The following is a 17,477-nucleotide window of genomic DNA, read 5'->3' as shown; positions in this document are numbered from 1 at the left end:
AATCAGGTTTTTCTCTTTCTATCAGTCTTTTTCTGTGGGAAACTCACATGGATGAGGGAGGCTTTTAGATTGTGTTTTAATCCATCATGCATCTGTTGGTCATCCTGTTCTGGAACCTGATGTATTTTGCTGGACCTGAATTTAATCATTTGTTCTTATTACATAGGGAATTGTGTAGCAAGAAAATTGCAAATGCTTCCAAAGGACCTACAGATCATCTCTGCTACATCCTGAGTTAAAACAATTTCAAATTTATGTTTGGACAGTAAAATAAATATAAACTCCACGTATGTCAACTGATTTCAGAACCCATTTTGCAAGGCAACAGCATCTTGCTGAATTTTATGCTGCTTAGTCTCTCTTGAATTCAGCTAAGTGTTCTGGGTAAATAAATACTAACAGAAAGCCTAGTATTTGGCCAAACTGAAGGCAGTGGGAAAGCTGCCACCCACTTCAATGAGGCCACGGTTTCACCGCAAATATCTTAACTGCCCACACACACATAATGATGCACACAAATCTCAGCGTCTGGCCTGCCCCATGGGTGTACCTGCTGCAGGCTGATTGTTTGTTTGTAAACAGACTCAGAGCAGCATCACCTACAGCGGTTTACATTAAGCACATCAGCAACAGACCATTATCACTCCCACATGCAAGAGGTATTGGCGTACAACAACATACTCAGAATGTCCAGCTGATGACTCATTTTTGTATTCTCTGCAAACAGCACTGCATGGCTGACAGTCAATAAATAAAGCCTAGTTATAGTGGGGTGAGAGTGCTCAAAATATGATCTCCAGAAGAGGGAGGAGTTACAACTGCCAGATGAGAAGTGGAGTCTCTGATATTTGTTGCAGAGAGAGAATTCTGTGAAAAACATTAACTACAAAAGCATGCAGCCATGTGAATACAGTTGAGCTGTACCAAAACCACAACCCTGGCACCTCCAGGAAAGTGTCCTGCTGGCACCAGCCAGAAACAGCGGACCCTGGGAACCTCTGATGTAGGGCAGCCCTCTGGGTACAATGACAGCAGGAGAGAGAAATCCATTCCAGGCACTCCTCTCTTAAACCTAGATGGTATTTTGATCAGTGTTTCAATGTAAATATATACTTTGCCAAAACACACTTTCACTCTGAGTAGATTGAAGAAGAAATTAGTTTTCAGACATATACAGCACCAACTTAATTCTTTCAAGGAAAAAAATGGTTCTAGTGGTAATTTGTTCTGAAAAGTGCTTGTACGCTCGATTTACACCACTGAGAAATGCAGAATCAATCCTTCTTATATATTACTGCTGTTTAGTAATTGCTTCCTGAGATAATCCAGCAGTTATTTTCCTTCCAGACATTTTAAACCAGCTGCTCAGATATTGCAATTTCATACCGGAGCCCTCTGTGCAGGCTGTGGCAAATAGACTGATGTTCTGGATGATGGAAAAGCTTCTTGGTACTTGCTCTATCAAGACTACCATGCTCACAACAGACAAAAATTAATCCTCTGCCCTTTTCATGCTGGGAACTTGTTATGAGTTTAACTCTTTACCTGTCAGGAAGAATTATCATGCTAACCTCTCTACAATATTTTTTTTGTGTGAGTAAGTGCTTCCTGATCATAGCTAGGCAAGATATTTGTGTTAAAACACTGTAGGTTTTGTAAAGCTGTCTATAAAATGGGACAAGAAAATGAAAGTAGAATGAAAATAAAATACTGAGTAGCCATGAAAACCATTTAGATAAACAAGCATCTTTTATAACTCAGCATAGTCATCTATTAAGTTCATAATAGCATTTTGTTTTTAACATAAAATGTATTAGGTAAAGGTCCTGAGAAACTCTTCAGCCTGGCTTTTGTGAGAAAGGAGCCTATCCAAACTGAGATCTGAAGATTTACATAGCATGGGTTTGCTCCTCTCCCACCCCCCAGTAACCTCATCAGCTATGGGGACATTGCTGAAACAGGCATCCTCAGGGTGGGGAAAAGAAATCAGGTTGCCTGTGCAGCATCTGTGCATATCAGAAAAACAATAAGAATGAACAAATACAAATCAATAACATTTAATACAAATTAGATGAAATATATACTACCATATTTTAGCAAAGTCTTTAAATGATGTTGTAAGGACTGCGGGAGCTATCAGCAGGGAGTATTTGTTCTTTTTTTTTTTTTTGCCAAAAGGAAATCAAGCTTATTGCTATTTACTTTTAGCAGGCTACTATTCAGCTTATCTACATTTTTACCATAACCTTACCATTTGCAGTAATTCTAAGTAGCCTACTGATCTTAAATACCTTAAATGCACGTAACAAAATGACAACTTAAATGATTAGAGAATAGAGGTTTCAAAAAAAATGAAGTGTTATTACCCAGAACTTTTACCAAAGAGGGTAAATAATGTATCTGAGAAACAAAATGCATGCACCTAATCCTGCTTTCCATAATCCCCAGTCAACTGGTGAGCCTTTCTCAGAACGCAGGCTGGGAGAGAAGGGAGAAAACTGCTCTAAATCAAGAAGCGTTGGTCATTTCCTTCCCTTTTTCTTCCACAACGCTTACAGCAGGAGAGCATATCTTCTTCAGTTGATCCCACACAGACGGGAATTTGAAATACTGAGACTATCCTTTCAATCAAATACAAAAAATCATCCCAATGTCAGCTCTGCTGTTGCCTCAAGAGGAAGTGATGAAGCTGATATTGTGAAAATAATTTGTGATGACACTATCTCTTCATACGGTTGACCTTACTGTGGTCTGATAGCCATGGTTGATGGCCATAGTCAATGACTAGTTTCAGTTTGTGATCACCAGCTAATGCCACCAAATTTCAATCTCACAGTAATTATTTCACAGCTCAAGCTAAGCTTTATTCACATTTGCATGCATAGCCCTGACATAAATGTGATATGCACATAAGGTTAAAAAGATACTGGACTTCCTATTTCAGATGTCCTGAAAATGATCCATCCTATAACTGTTTCTTCACTGTCAGTATACTTTTGGACTTTCAAATCATTTCCGTTATATACGTAAAAGAAAAAACAGCTGCAGGGTGGTGCTGAAACTGAGCTAACTTCCCTGGCTTATCAAGCACTAGCCAAGCCTGCAGGTAGTGTCTTTTTCCAAAGGACTGTGTAGACGTGATCCACAAGAGATGTTTCTTTCAAGACTCCCTCTGCTCTCCTGAACCACAACAAACCCTGTAAGAATCTTCAAACCTATAACAACCTTACAAAGAATGATCTCCAATGATTCTAGTAAGAATAGCTGGGTGTCTCTTGGAAGGATGAAGAAAGCTTTAACATACTTTAAGGACTGAGACAGCAGAAAGAAGAACTTTAATCCCCAAGAGAAGAGTATAAACAAGAGAAAATAGTGAAAAGCCCTCTTTTCTCTGAATTCTGTGGTGGGAATCAGAGCTCAGCGATAAGCAGCTTGGAAAAAGAGGGAGTTGCGGGGGAGTAGAAATTGAAGAAATTTGAAAGAAAAAAAAAAAAGACTTTAATTAATAAGAATCTGTCCTTAAAATATCAGGAAGGGGAAAAAATACAGCAAAGATTTCACTTCCTAAATAATCTTTCTGGCTTTGAGTAGCAATGAAATGTTGTCTAAGAGGAGCAGCACCAGCACAAGCCCTTTTCTTATTCCACCGTCATCCACTTCTTGCTCAGTATCACCTAAACAGTCTCGATAGAGAATGAAACTCTTCCCAGGTACTTCTCTTCCCTGGCTAACGTCCAGTTAAGAGTTTATCCCACTGCTTCAGAGTTATTAAAGGAGAAGCAGCCTAACATTTTTTACTACAAAACACTCTTTGGACAGTCCCCAGCAATGACAAAAACAAAAACAAACAAATAAAACACAAGAACAACAACTGAAAAATCTTCCTTTAGACTTTGCTGAATCCTGACATTTTTATAAGATTGCTTCTTTCTAAAAATAGTACTATATACTTCTATGGAAGTTAGTATGAATAGTATTTTGATACTCCATTCTGAGGCTCAGACCCAAATAACTGTGTTGATTATAACATAAACGGCAATTAAAAGAATATCAACAAAGTAAATGTAGAAAATTATTAGGCAACCAATACTTTGCAAAATCCTGAACATATACCATCTTGCGAACAAGGAAGAATATAACCCAGTGGTGGAAAAAGCTGTCAGAACTGAGAACTTTTGCTAGGCAGGTTTAGAGCTCTTCCCTTGGTCTGAACATAAAAACAAAAGTTGCTCACATTTTTGCCAGTTCAGTACAATACAGCTAAGAGTAATAATACTACAGTCTCCAGAAAGATAAATCAAAAAGGAAAATCTCCTAATTGCACTATAGGCTTGTGCAATACAAACCTGTACCATGTCTGGTGTAAGATAAAGGAAGAAAGCTACTAGGAATGCATTTCACCGAGATACAATGTTCTGTAACCAAACAAAGAGCAAGGCAAGACCAAATTGGCTGACTAGGCTGAATGTTAAGCCACATTTAAACATTTCTCAGGAGTTTAGAATGACATGTGGAAGGTTCAGTAATGTTACTATGATTTAAAATAATGTGTTTTCATACGGGACGTCATTCCCTTGAGATATATGCTAGTAGCAGGAGATTGCAGCTGGGTGCCGTTGCTTTGAAATACCCATGCACTTCGAGACAGTAAAATGCAATATTCTAAATAATCTCTTATAAAGCATTGGAAATGTAAGCTGTGACTTAGGTTTCCAGCACAAACAAAAATACCATGTGTGAGCCAGAGAAGGAAATTATGAACATTCCTATTTGCTTACCTTTTTTTACTTTTAAGGATTAGTCACATAAATTGGATTGAAACAAAAAGTTGCTCAACACTATCGGATGGTTTCTTCAAAATGAGAAGTATTTTGTATAGGTCTTTCTGCATTTCAGTAGAAGCACAAGGAGGGTGGGGCCTCTGCTCACTAATAATTTTCTTCAGCTGTCAATGGAACAAACTTCATCCTGAGGATAAGTCATAGCTAAACATGGAACTGTTGTTTTCATGATCCTCGAAGAGTACATGCCCTGGGTGAATGGTCTCTAAATCTATTGGACTGAATTTGCAGTCCTAATGTCTGTTTATGCCTTATGATTTACATTTAAAAGTATACGAACATGCTGAGTATTTCTACAAAATGACAAGTTTATCTTTCTGCCTTAAGTGCAAAAGTCTTATTCCCTCAACCTGCACATATATAAATGTCTGTGACCCTCAAACCCAGTGGTAGTCACAAGAGGAAATAATGGCTTTTTCTCTGACCTCCAAGATTTTGCATCAGGTTATGTGCTCAGCCTCAGATCCATTTGTAAATACTTGCACACCTCACAAGGTAGAAAACAGATTTCAGATAAACACATGCTGCAAGGCCAGACAGCAAAAGAATGGTCAGAGTTTAATTTTGTGACTGTCATGTTATTGATATCTGTAGAAGATTTATATGCTTTACAGTTCCTCTTTACAATAGCAGTGAACTGTCCTCTTTACATCATCTAATTTACAGCACAATTGCAATAATCAGTAATATGGCATATTTATGTGCAGTTTAACACCTGACAAAACAGCTTCAAGGACTGCTTTGGATCTAAGTCCAATATAAACAGTATAGCCTGCCATTTAATGCTTAGAAACATTTACACAACAAACATTAACAATGAAGTCCCTTCACTCTCTTTCGGACATTGCTTAAAGAAGCATCTTACTTTTGATGTTCATGAAAGTGACAGAAATAATATGCAATTTTGGCACTCATTCAAGATATATTCCTTTTGAATAGAGAAGAGATAGTTTTCACAATTACCATCTTCTTTGGGAACAGTGTTTTGAAACTTTAGATTTTTATCACCATTTCATAATACTTTTTAAGTTACAGTTTGTTACAGATACCTAGAAACTTAAAAGTGAGATAAAAAAGTAAAATAAATACTATAATCTTCATCTCTTTTTCTCTTTCATGTTTATGTATCACATAGCAATAGATACTTATTGTTTCTGATTTCTAAAGAATGTCTTCCAAATATTTTCTATCCTTAATTATTGATCGACGGCTCCTTTGTGAACAGACTAATATCTGCAGAAATCTCTGAAACGTAATTTGTACCAATGGTTTAGAGGAACCCAATGTATAATTCACTCTACTCACTGGTCAGTTATCATTCCAAGCTATTTTATTGATACAAGCAATTATTATGTACTCAAAAATTGTTTCCCACAATTATGTAATATTTCCTTTAAAGTAGTCATTGCTCTCATTATGTTGAGGGGCCAAGAAAAAGGATTTCCATAAGATTTCAGGCATAGCCAGAATCTCTTAGTCTTCATCTTAATCCAAAAGCTACACACAAGAAGTATTATTCAGGTCTGACTTTGATGCTTCTGAAGCTAGTTAATTGTGGAAGTTATTCAGCCACTGAAACACCAACTGATGGAGAAGTTCATCACCTGTCAGGCTACCACTGTGTGCAGACCACTTTAGTAGACAGCATGGGTTAAAGGGGCTTACCTAACAAAAAGCAAATAATAAAAAGCAGATTCTATTTCTATAAACACAGAATAGTGCCAACTGGTGACTTCATGTCTATGGAAAAGTTTAAGTATTCTTGTCTAAATTAAGCTTTGAAGATTTTATTTGAAATTATGTTTTCTAAAATATTTAGTAGGGCAACCAGAGTTATGCCATGCATGAGGTAAAAAAGCCCTGAGTGCAAGCAAAGGGGAAATGACAGCCCTCCTTGGAGTGAGCATAAGTGATGATAGCAATTGCCAGGTTTGTGGCTGAATGCAGAAACCCATCCTATGGACACCATCAGTACAGCTGTTGTGCTGTGCCAAGCAGTAAAATTTTAAATGCCTCATTTCCATGTCAGCTATATTCCACATATTTCTGCTGAGGAAGAGGAAATTGTGGAGAAAGCTGGGACACAGATCCAAAACGTAGAGCAGTTTCCGTAGAGTTCAGGCACAGATTTTCGAGCCCCAGGGGAACTGCACTCTCCCAGTCACCCATGCAGAAAGCCTGGCCTGCTGCCCATGCAGATTTGCTCTGCAGCGCTGAGGCTGTTTTAAGAGCAGGAGGCTCTTAGGAGTTTGCAGTTTCTGTTTCATCCTTGTACTGGAGGTCCTGTCTGTCTTTTTCAGTGTTAAGTTACACCTTCATGCTCACCCTGCTTCCATGGGCCTGTAGCCACAGGCTCTGCAGCTTCAGAAGAGCACACCATGCGGTCTCCTTCACAAATGGAGACCCATAGACCCAGAAGATCCTACAAGCCCCACTCCCCCTATGGTGTTGCTTCCTTTCATAGAGAACTCAGAAATGCTTGGGCTTAGATTTGCATTGGAACAGCACCAAAAGAACCAGACCAAAAATCCTCTACAAAAGAGGATTGCATTTCATCATCTGTTCCAAGATCAACAGCTGGGAGTTAGCTGTGGTCACCAGTGCTGTTTGGTGGTGGATTCACCCTGGGAATTATTTCTGAGGAACAGCTCCAAGAAAGACAAGGCAGCTCAGGGTGGAAGAGGTGTCTGAAATGGCACAGGGAAGAGGATTTTTTTTTATTTTTTTATTTTTTAAATAACCACTGTCCTCAATTAAAAAAAAAAAAGACTTTATTTTAGCAAACAGCTCTGTATTTGCTACCAAGTCTCCACTGCATATGTAACCAGAGTGTAAAACACAAGAACTACAGCTCCTTCCCACACAACTTCCCCAAGAACATCCCCTCTCAAATTTGAATGAATCCAAACTAGGGATGCAAGTCAAGTCAAATATAATTTGGTATCTGTTCCACTCTAAGTAAGAGAGGCTAATCCTCCTTCCTCCCACGCTATTTTCTCCTCTAAGCTTCTTATCACCTTCTACACCATTCACAACATGGAGACACAACTTTCATACATCTCTAAACTTTGCTGCTGCCAGTGGTGTGAAGAGATTGCATTATAGAAATGCAGTTTGTTTAAAAAAAAATTAAAATGAACTACGGAAATAATATGAAGGAAAGATGCTGAACAGTCATAGCCACTGTCCTCATTTTTAGAACAGTATTAAGAATGGTCCATAAGGAGGCAGCTATACAGAAACTTTCTTGGGAGCTGGATCACCAGAAGAGAAAATGGAATTCCCAGGGGAGAGCTATGACTTTACTGCATGCCAAATTAAATGCAAAATTCATTTCTTTTAGTTTTCTCATGATAATATCTTCTCTTCAGAATATAAGAAACAAAACTCTTTTAAACTAGTTGGAGCTATTTTTCACAATGTGTGGCAAAGACTAGGAAGGAAGCAAGCTTTTTTTTTTTTCTCTTTTTTAACCTTTAAATGAACCACAAAATAGAAAATACAAATACCTAGAGCCATGTAACAAATGCAAGACAACACATGCCTACATGCCTATGCATGGTAGCCACAGATATCTTACACAGATAGACACCAAGAAAGTGAAAACTCAGTTACACAATAGCTTCCCTTGGCACTGGAAAGTCTCTAAAAAGTCAGTGCTTTTTAGAGATTTTAAGTTTACAGCCAAGTTAATGAGTTGCACATTCTTTTTTTAGAGCAAATGGATAAAAGGGTAGAGTGGTAATGGTGGAAGCAGCATCAGAGTCCTCAACATTCTCTTTCAAAGAGTTGAAGACAAAGTTTTTGATTTTAGGCGACTTTTCAGTCATTGAAAACAGAATCTGAAGGGCCATATTTTTTAAATCAGAATGAAGACAAATCCTCATAATGGTCCAAGTTAAAGCTCCTATTCTAACCTGGTAAAGCAGGCTGCTCACAGACTGAATCCAGATTGAGAATGACATTTGAAGGCAGATCTGTAGTTGCATATGGGGCCAAACCAAAACGTCAGATGGAAGCAACTTCTCCAAGGATTGGAATGAACTAAAATGTAGATGAGGACCTACGTCCTGTTTCTTACACCCATACATAAGTCTCAGCTTTCATCAACATGCTATTGCACCATCTGTAATTTGCCTTTTTCCCCCAGAATCTCTGCTCTCCATACGGGAACCCATCAAAAAGTTGCCTCAGATAAGTTATGTTCAGCTAACACCTCCATACCCATAAGGAAGGCTCAGAAACAGATTGTCCTTGATGGCATGAACATTTTACGTTGTCAGCATAGCCTGAAGACTATGTTTCTGTGCAAAGGAACTCTGTGCTGTCACTTAAGGATCAGCAGCTCAATGGCATCCTTTCATGATTGAAAAGACTGCCAGCACCTGTTAGAAAAGCTTTATCTTACCTTTGCAATCTATCCCTGCCACCTGATCCTCTGCTATGATGAATGAAAACACGACCTTTTTAATTCTCTTATCATATGAGACAGAGCAGCTGTCTCACATTTTTGAAACATGTTTATACTATCTAAATTAATCTAAATCTAATTACAAGTACTTTGGCTTGAAAAAAAAAAGTTTCCACAGAAATTACAGCTGCTGGATGTGACTGTAATATTCTGATAAAGAAAAATACTTTATGTCTAAAAAAGTATTGGTGAACAAAAGGATAAAGCATTTGCTCAGCAAAACAAACATGTCTGCGGAAAGGAGGTTGCAGCAGTTTCTCCAAATGATGGTGCTGTTTCCAGCTTCTGCACTAAAAGAATAACCTGACATAGACTGCCTCAACATTCAAGGAAAATGGCATAAGGATAGTTATGGAGGGATGAAGGCCCCACAGCCTGGCACTCCCAAAACTGCTGATCCTGATGACTGCCCAGAGCTCCTGCCTGCCCCCTAAATGAAAGCTATCCTATCAAGAGGTCAGGGATATGAATGAAGCCTATAGGCACCTTCTGTGTTTGCAGTTGGTTTAGATGTTTCCCTTACATGGCATTTCCTCAGCTGCAAAAGACTACAGACCTAGTCAGGGGGAACCCTTCAACCTGATGCATCTGGAGAAACATTGATATTATTTGTCATGGTGGTTTAGTTATGTTACCAACAAACAAAAAACAGGAATAATTTTGATTCACAGCTGTCCCCAGCAGCGGCACAGGAGTACCTGGAGTGAGGTCTGGCCCATGCTCTCATTTCCTCATATTCACTGATGGACAGGAATAGAAAGAATGCCTGTCCCCAGTCTATAGTCCTCTCTTTGATGGTCTGGGTCCATGAAGGGCCACTAGTGGCTTGGTGCTGAGCAACCTATAGTGGGTAGGAGGTAGAAATTGGAAGTTCTTGTCCCACTAGGACTCCAGAATATGAGATGCATCGCTAGCACCTAAGCTTAGAAAAGTAAAAATGAACACGCAGCAGACATCCAGCAGAAATTTCTTTTAGTGGAGCTTCAAGAAGGGAAGAGGGGCCAACTGCATATCTGTGTTCAGAGCTACTTTCTAACTTAGACAGTTTTGACCTTTACCTTTTTAAAGGGCTTAAAAATGTAATACTTTGTTTTGCTTCTGCTCATCTCCTTGAATGCCTGCTTCTCCTCCTCTTTCCTTATCTAAAAATTACTCTCAAAAAACCTTCTCTTTGAGATACAGCCAGCTCTCCTCTGCCTTCCCCTACCTTCGTTGACACAGGGTCGTGATCAGACACAGTGGGAGCAGGCCTGTGGCACAGCCCATGAAACTGTTCTGTATTCTTCACACAGGGAGCAGAGCTGCCAGCCCCACGTGGCACAAGGCACTCTCCTCAGAAAACTCAACACTACAACAGGCTGCTGGGGTAGGGATTACTTGCAACTGACTTTCTGCCCTGACTGGTCTGACATTTAAGACTCTTCTGCCAACCCAGGAGCTTGCCTTCCAGCATCTTTCTGGAGATGGGCTGGGACCATCAGCAGCCACAGAGCTGGGTCTGGTGTTCTGCCTGGCCCTATAGCTAAGCAATTACTTTCTATCCTCTGCTGCATATAAAAAGCTAGAGGAGAGAGGTATTGGCGGGGGGATGGGGGGGGAGAGGAGGGGTGAGAGAGAGAGGGAATGAGAGGGAGAAGGGGGGAGAAGGAGGAGGGGGAGAAGGAGGGGGGAGAGGGAGAACGCAAGCACATGACGAACATATGGCAGAGCTACACCAAGCTTCAGATCCATTTGTAGGAGAATCAGAGACATGGTGGAGAGAGGCCTGCAGCAAGCTCTCATGTCATTGGTGAACAAAACGGGACATGGCAAGGGCAGCACTCCATATCCCCATGGCACACAAGGCTGGGAGTGCAGGAGGAGTCTCCCACATGGGAAGGATGATGACACCTACAGCAGATGCTGACAACTCCTGGAAACAGCAGTGTGAATCTCTAAGAAGTAAATTTGGAAGAAAATTTTTAAAAGGAAAAAAAAAAGAGAAAGGAGTGAACTAGAACAAAAGGTTTGAACTAGTAATTTCCAAATGAGCACTTACCTATCTAAGGTACAGACTTAACAGAACCTGTATGGTTCCCTTCACCTGCTGATGGTGGCTCCAGCACCCACATGGACCTCACCACCCGACCCTGCAGTGCATCTGGAGCAACAGCCTCTTTAGCCAAGGTGGAGATTGAACATGGGAGTTGTGCCTGCCTGAGGACTATGGAGTCATGCCATGTCATTACCAACCTTTCTTGTCCACACTTAGATTTCCTCATCAGGTCATCAGGGGATTTTCTCTTTCTCTCTCTCTCTCTGTCTCTCTACCTGTCTCTCTTTTAATGCAAGTCTACAATATTTCTTTCTCACATATCTATTTCCATTGTGCCCAATCTTGATTTCAGTGAAATAATTTTAGGTGCAGGAGCTCATTTTATGTCCGCTACTGTAATAGTTTGTTTATTATCTTTAACAAAGCCCATTATTACATAGTTTTAAAAAGATTAGACTATTTGCCCTGTTACCTTAAGATTACTCACAGTTTCAATAGCGCAGAAAACTTACATTTTCTACTCCTACACATTATAATTTTTTCCTCATAAAGGTTTAAAGTCCTCTCATTTTTTTTCATCAACATCTATTTGAGTGTATTTTGAGCACATTATAGACTGGCAGAAATCAAGTATAAATCAAAAATGGAAAGCACTATAAATAAATATGGACTAAATCTAAATAAATACAGAAGACATTTGTACATCACTGCTCTCAAAAAGTAGACACCATTTTCCACTCAAGAATCACAGAACTGTGGGGTTTGGAAGTGATGTCCGAAGATCATCACAAAATTTGAGCATATGTTGGATATTGTTTGGTACAGATTAGAAGGATATTTTCTATGACTGTGTTTTCTGAGCTGCAGGTTGCATACTTACAGCGTTTCTCTTTCCAGTGTTGACTTCTAGCATTGGCAAGATATTACAGTCATTCCCTTACTAATCATTTGGCAACCTTCCCTCTTCCAAAAACAAGGGATCTGCTTACATTCAAGGGAGAAGCCTTCAAATCCTTTCAAGCAAGTTGTAAGAAATGAGTGCTAAAGTGTTACTTCTAATACTGCAGCTAGAGCATTTTGACTGTTTGTGTAACAAAGCAGTGCGTCCATGCTCGAGGCTATCAATCCTTTATAACCTATGTTTGGTTTTGGCAATCTACTACATACAATTCTATACTGACATATTAAAACACACTTCATAAGGAGATTGATATGAGAGAATAATGGAAGATTTCCTTTTTTTACTAAGTAATAACAATTCATATATAATTGATGTCATTACGACAAACGCAGAATGCTTAGAAGAATTTATAGCTCCATGTAGTAAAGACTATTAATGTGCTTTTTTCAGCCTAGGAAAATAAAGACATGAAGAACCAAACCTGGGTAATTAAAAATGCTGGAAGACGGAAAACATTGCACAAATTATCCTCTCTCTCTCTGCCTAATGTGGTTGGGGTTTGCTTATTTGTTTTTACTAAGAGGTAATATAAACCACAAAAATGTCAGACTTGTCAACCCAGTTTTTCCATTCAGAAGATTTGTTCTGCATTTCTACCTCATTTCATGGAAGGCACACCTCAGAAACTGCAGCAAAGAGTGAAAGCTACTTTGTGAAACCTGAAAGGGTCCATGCACTGCAAAGGGCAAATGTTGAATACAATATATTTCCTACCAATCTCAAAGAAGTATCATTGCAAGTTCTGTTCACTGCAAAAAAACGTGGAGTTCTAACAGAGAAATTTGGAAGAAAAAAAAAAAAGAGAGAGAAAAAAGAGAAGTTAATTAATGTCCTATGCTTAGATTTAATTTTGATGAAGTGTGTTATGTTTTTTTTTTAAATAAAACATATATGTGTTTTTTTCCAGTCCTCAAAACACATTTTCTTGCTATTGCTTGATAATTTCCAGCTTATTTGGTAAATTTTGGATTCTACTTGAGGAAAAAGTTTGCAAGATTAAAAGCTCAGCTACAGACCAGTTCAAATTTACTTCTGCTGCGAATACTCAGAAGTCTGTTTTGACTATGAAAGAATATAGATGGTATTGCAGTTATTTGTCATGAAGTTCTGAAAAACAACACTGACAACAAACAAAAAACATTGTTTGACCTATAATATTATTATTTTGCTTTTTTCATTAATAAATAACTAAGGCTGAATTAAAACACTTTAATGAAGACTACTAAGCATTGTAGAAATGCAGATCTTCTCAGAATTATTAATAATTTTTAACCAATGCAATGAAAACCTCCACAGCTTGATCAATTATATTAACCAGTAGTTTTGAAAGCATCCTGCAGCTGGATTCAATTTTCAATAGTAAAATAGATTCAGTATGAAGTATTCATATCTTAATGTAACCCTACTTCAGAGCAGTTACGTTGGAACTGAGCCACCAAAAAGATTTTTCAGCACCTTAAACTCTCTCTCAGGGGATCTGGAATTACATCACATTAACACCTTTAAGAACACAGGTCAAAAATGCTCTTTTTGTCTTGGGAGTCATCTATACATGAAGTCTGATCTAAAATCTCCTGCCAGCTCAGCTTCTCTGGGGAAGTCTGGATCATGTTCAGGCCTATCTGAGCAGATGTGGGTGGACTTGACAACATACTGAGAAGTTGGGCAGACAATGGTCCTGTTGGCTTGGTGCTCCTTGCTTTGTTCTGTAGCTAGAGAAGCGCTTCCAAAAAATGAGAAAGCAGTTTTAATTCTAACAGATTAATAAAATATAAAGCTTTTAGACAGTCAAAGGGCAGAAGAACAGGTTTCTCCAGACTAATAAATACTGTAGACCTGTGCCTTTCCAAAATTCTTTCTATCAATTTCAAATACCACATCTCAGTTTCAATAAGTACAATATAAAGAAGTTATGTGCATTGGTAAGATTAAAACTCTCCAGCATTGCCATGAGTAGATATCTTAGTCCTTATATGTAGAGAAGCAGAACTATTGATTAATTTATTACTATAACTTATCTTAATTGTGCATCCAATTTCCTCATCAGAAAGTAATTCCAACTTCTCAGACAAGAGAAAATCTGTTTGTTATTCACAAACCCCTGATGAATAACATAGGAAAACATTTTTTCTGTGCACAGTCAGTTCTAAAATTTTTGCTCCAGTTATTCTCCCCTCATGCCACATGGAACAGATAGGCTACATAGTAAGTTTGTGCTTTTGTGAACAAGTTGAACACTTAATAATAGCTCAACAAATGATGATAACTACCAATCATTATTCTTCTAAAAACCTAATAGCACAGGCGTTCTTCATTAAAGGGCAGGCTGTGATGACCACTGCTGAGATAAATGTTCAGTAACACTGTTTTTTGCAGTACTTGACCAGTTCTGAGCAGTTAAATCTATTTACACTAGGAAGATGAAAACTACAGCTGAGGAAAAAGTGGCCAATTTGTCCAGCTATTTTTTATTCCCTACTAATAACTCTCAAATCTTTTTTAAATGATCACTCTGTACTGATTTCCTTAAAGAACTGGAGATTAAATTGACAGTATTTCTGTTAGATCTGCAGACTTGGAAGGAGCTACTGTGTGTCTATTCTGCTTCAGCCTTTTCACCAGGAACAGTACTTGCCTGCTCATACTGTCATTTAGTTTGAGATATTCTCTCATATACCTCCAGTGACATCGTACCTAATGGAACTTTGCCCTCAGCAAGATGGCTTGAAAATGATTGGACAGTTGAAAGCAGAGTTTTACCAACTCTGTGCCAAGTCAAATTTATGTCACTGCAGCTCCTTCCAGAGTTATGATATTGGATTGCTCAGGTCCCAGCCTGGGACTGGAGTGCTGCCCAGCTGTCTGGTCAGCCTGGGATCACCCCCTTCCTTGGGATGGCCCATGCACAGACCACGAACACCCTTTATCCTTCTTTGTTGTCTGAATTTGATTCACAGCAATTTTGTATGAGCAGTCACTGTAAAGCAATAGCTTTACACGCCATTTACGTGCCACATGTCAACAAACATTTTCCTGACATTTAGCATTTACCCCTCCCGGGAAGACTCTGGAGTCAACAGTCCTTTCAAGAAAACAAATGCAAGCAGGATCTACTCTCTTTCTATCCTTATACAGAACATGACCAACTCTGTAAAAAGTCAGCTGACTTTGTGGGACTGGTGATATTAGAAAATCAATAGGCAACCTGGCTTAGTGGGTCGCGAGCAGCAGAGCTGTGTATATCAGACAAGCAGGAGGTTTTTGCAGGAGCAACACTACTGCTGTTCCATGGTCACCTTCTGTTAAGACTTGTTCTATATTGTGGAAAGCTGTCAAGAGGATACAGGGCTCAGAAGGCACTGAAAATATGAAAGCTTTCACAGTAACCTCACTGGCTGTCATGTGAGGAGATAGGGATGAGCAATGATATTTCTCAGAGAAGGATGGAAGGCTTAAAGCCAACCAGTGCAACGTACAAATAGGAGCTCAAGAGTTCAACATATGCATGGCATGATGAGGTAGAGCAAGCATATCAGAGCAGTGGTGGGAGCTGTAGGAGAGTTCAAGATTAAATTTTTGCCAGAGTAGCAATTAATATAACATCATTAATTTTTCTCAAAGCACAGAGGTGTCATTTGTTGAGCTGTTTGCATTTCACCGGTCCCGAGCAACACTTACCTTTCTCTTGAGTGAGATACTGCCCTAGAAGTTAAGTGCACATTTGTAATCACAGTGAACACGGCCTGTGAAACTACACAGGCACCGTGACCTCTCCATATGGTGCAAATTAACAACCATTCATCTCAGCTTCTCCATCTGAAACATGAATAAAATCTCTAATCTCCTTCTCCAGCACATTGCAACCCATTGCCAGTTGCCTATAGGTCCCAGCCATTACTATAGTTTAACTACTCTTAGGATAATCTGGAGCCCTGCTTTCGTTCTGATTTTTGAAGAGCATTCCCTTTCCCTGAAATACATATGTAACCTTCCAGCTGCCCTAAGGGATTTGTTCCATTTTTGTTCCTTATTGAATCTGCCATGAAATCCAGCACACAGCTCCAAGGTACTCCAGCAGAGTTGACGACTCACTCAGTATACCCAGGTGTACTTTGAATGAGGCAGATGCCAAGTGCTGTATCCTAAAAATTAACATAAACAAAACAAAACCCCAAACAAATAACAAAATATCTGTAGATCTCCTTTGGGATTCCATGAAAGCTCAGAAACATGACCAGGATTTTGTCTGATTTCCTGCTTTAGGCAGACAACTGTATGATGTGCTGGGCTATAGTGATGAAGGTCAATATGCTCTGCATATGTGTGTGGGAGCTTATTTACAACTTTCAAACCACACTAAATTGTATTTTGAGATTCTTTACTTCAGACATTTGTTTTTTCTACCCCTGCCCCCTAACTTCTGATAAGAACAAAGATGACAGAAATTCACACTTCCCAGCACACATGCTCAGTAATTAAATAGTCTGCTAAGGTTTTTCAGCAAATATTTTTGCACTTTAATGCAAATAAATATATATATATATGCTGAGGTTTCCAAAGCCAGTTACCTAATGATTAACTTGTTATCAGATGAAAATACTTAATACGAGTCCATATCCCTTTATAAATATGAGTTTCTCACTGTCTAAAGTTTCTCACCTTGTGACCTCAGAAAAAAAAAATTGTTTTTCACTGAGATGAACTCCAAGTCATAACAGAATATTTCCACAGTGTAACATAGCTCTTGCTACCATTTTCTCTCTTGGCATTTACTGGTTAGTATGGATAAGAAGTGGTGAAACAACACTATTTTTACAGTTTTGGTTGTCTGGCACATTCACTAGTTATTTAAGATGGCAATTTATGAGAAAGCAATTTCTCTCTCTCACACCACCTTGAAGTGTTACTCCCATCATCCCACATCTTTAAAAAATATGTGCATTTCTGAAGCAAGAGATTGTGCTAGTTTAAACTCTAAACACAACTCAATACCCATATTAGATGTAATGACAGCAAAACGTCTTCTTTTGGGCACACTTCATCCCCTTGAACATTCAGCAATGATCTTAAGGAAGAATGCCATGCTTTCAACTTGACCAGGTCAACTGCAGTTTTTCTTTCCAGGAAAGCCCAGAAACCTTGCTCTACATTAGGAAGGCTTCACCACAT

The 17,477-nt window shown here is 38.9% G+C and overlaps 1 long non-coding RNA gene across 2 annotated transcripts in view; it reads right to left on the bottom strand.

Moving 5' to 3' along the window:
- LOC149918175 (uncharacterized) overlaps positions 1 to 17,477 on the bottom strand; it is a 66,090-nt gene that overhangs the window by 29,875 nt on the left and 18,738 nt on the right. The window lies entirely within an intron of this gene.

Source organism: Phasianus colchicus, chromosome 4, assembly GCF_987193195.1.
Source record: "Phasianus colchicus chromosome 4, bPhaCol1.hap1.1, whole genome shotgun sequence".
Taxonomy (NCBI): Eukaryota; Metazoa; Chordata; class Aves; order Galliformes; family Phasianidae; genus Phasianus; species Phasianus colchicus.
This window is presented reverse-complemented; position numbering and strand designations above follow the sequence as displayed.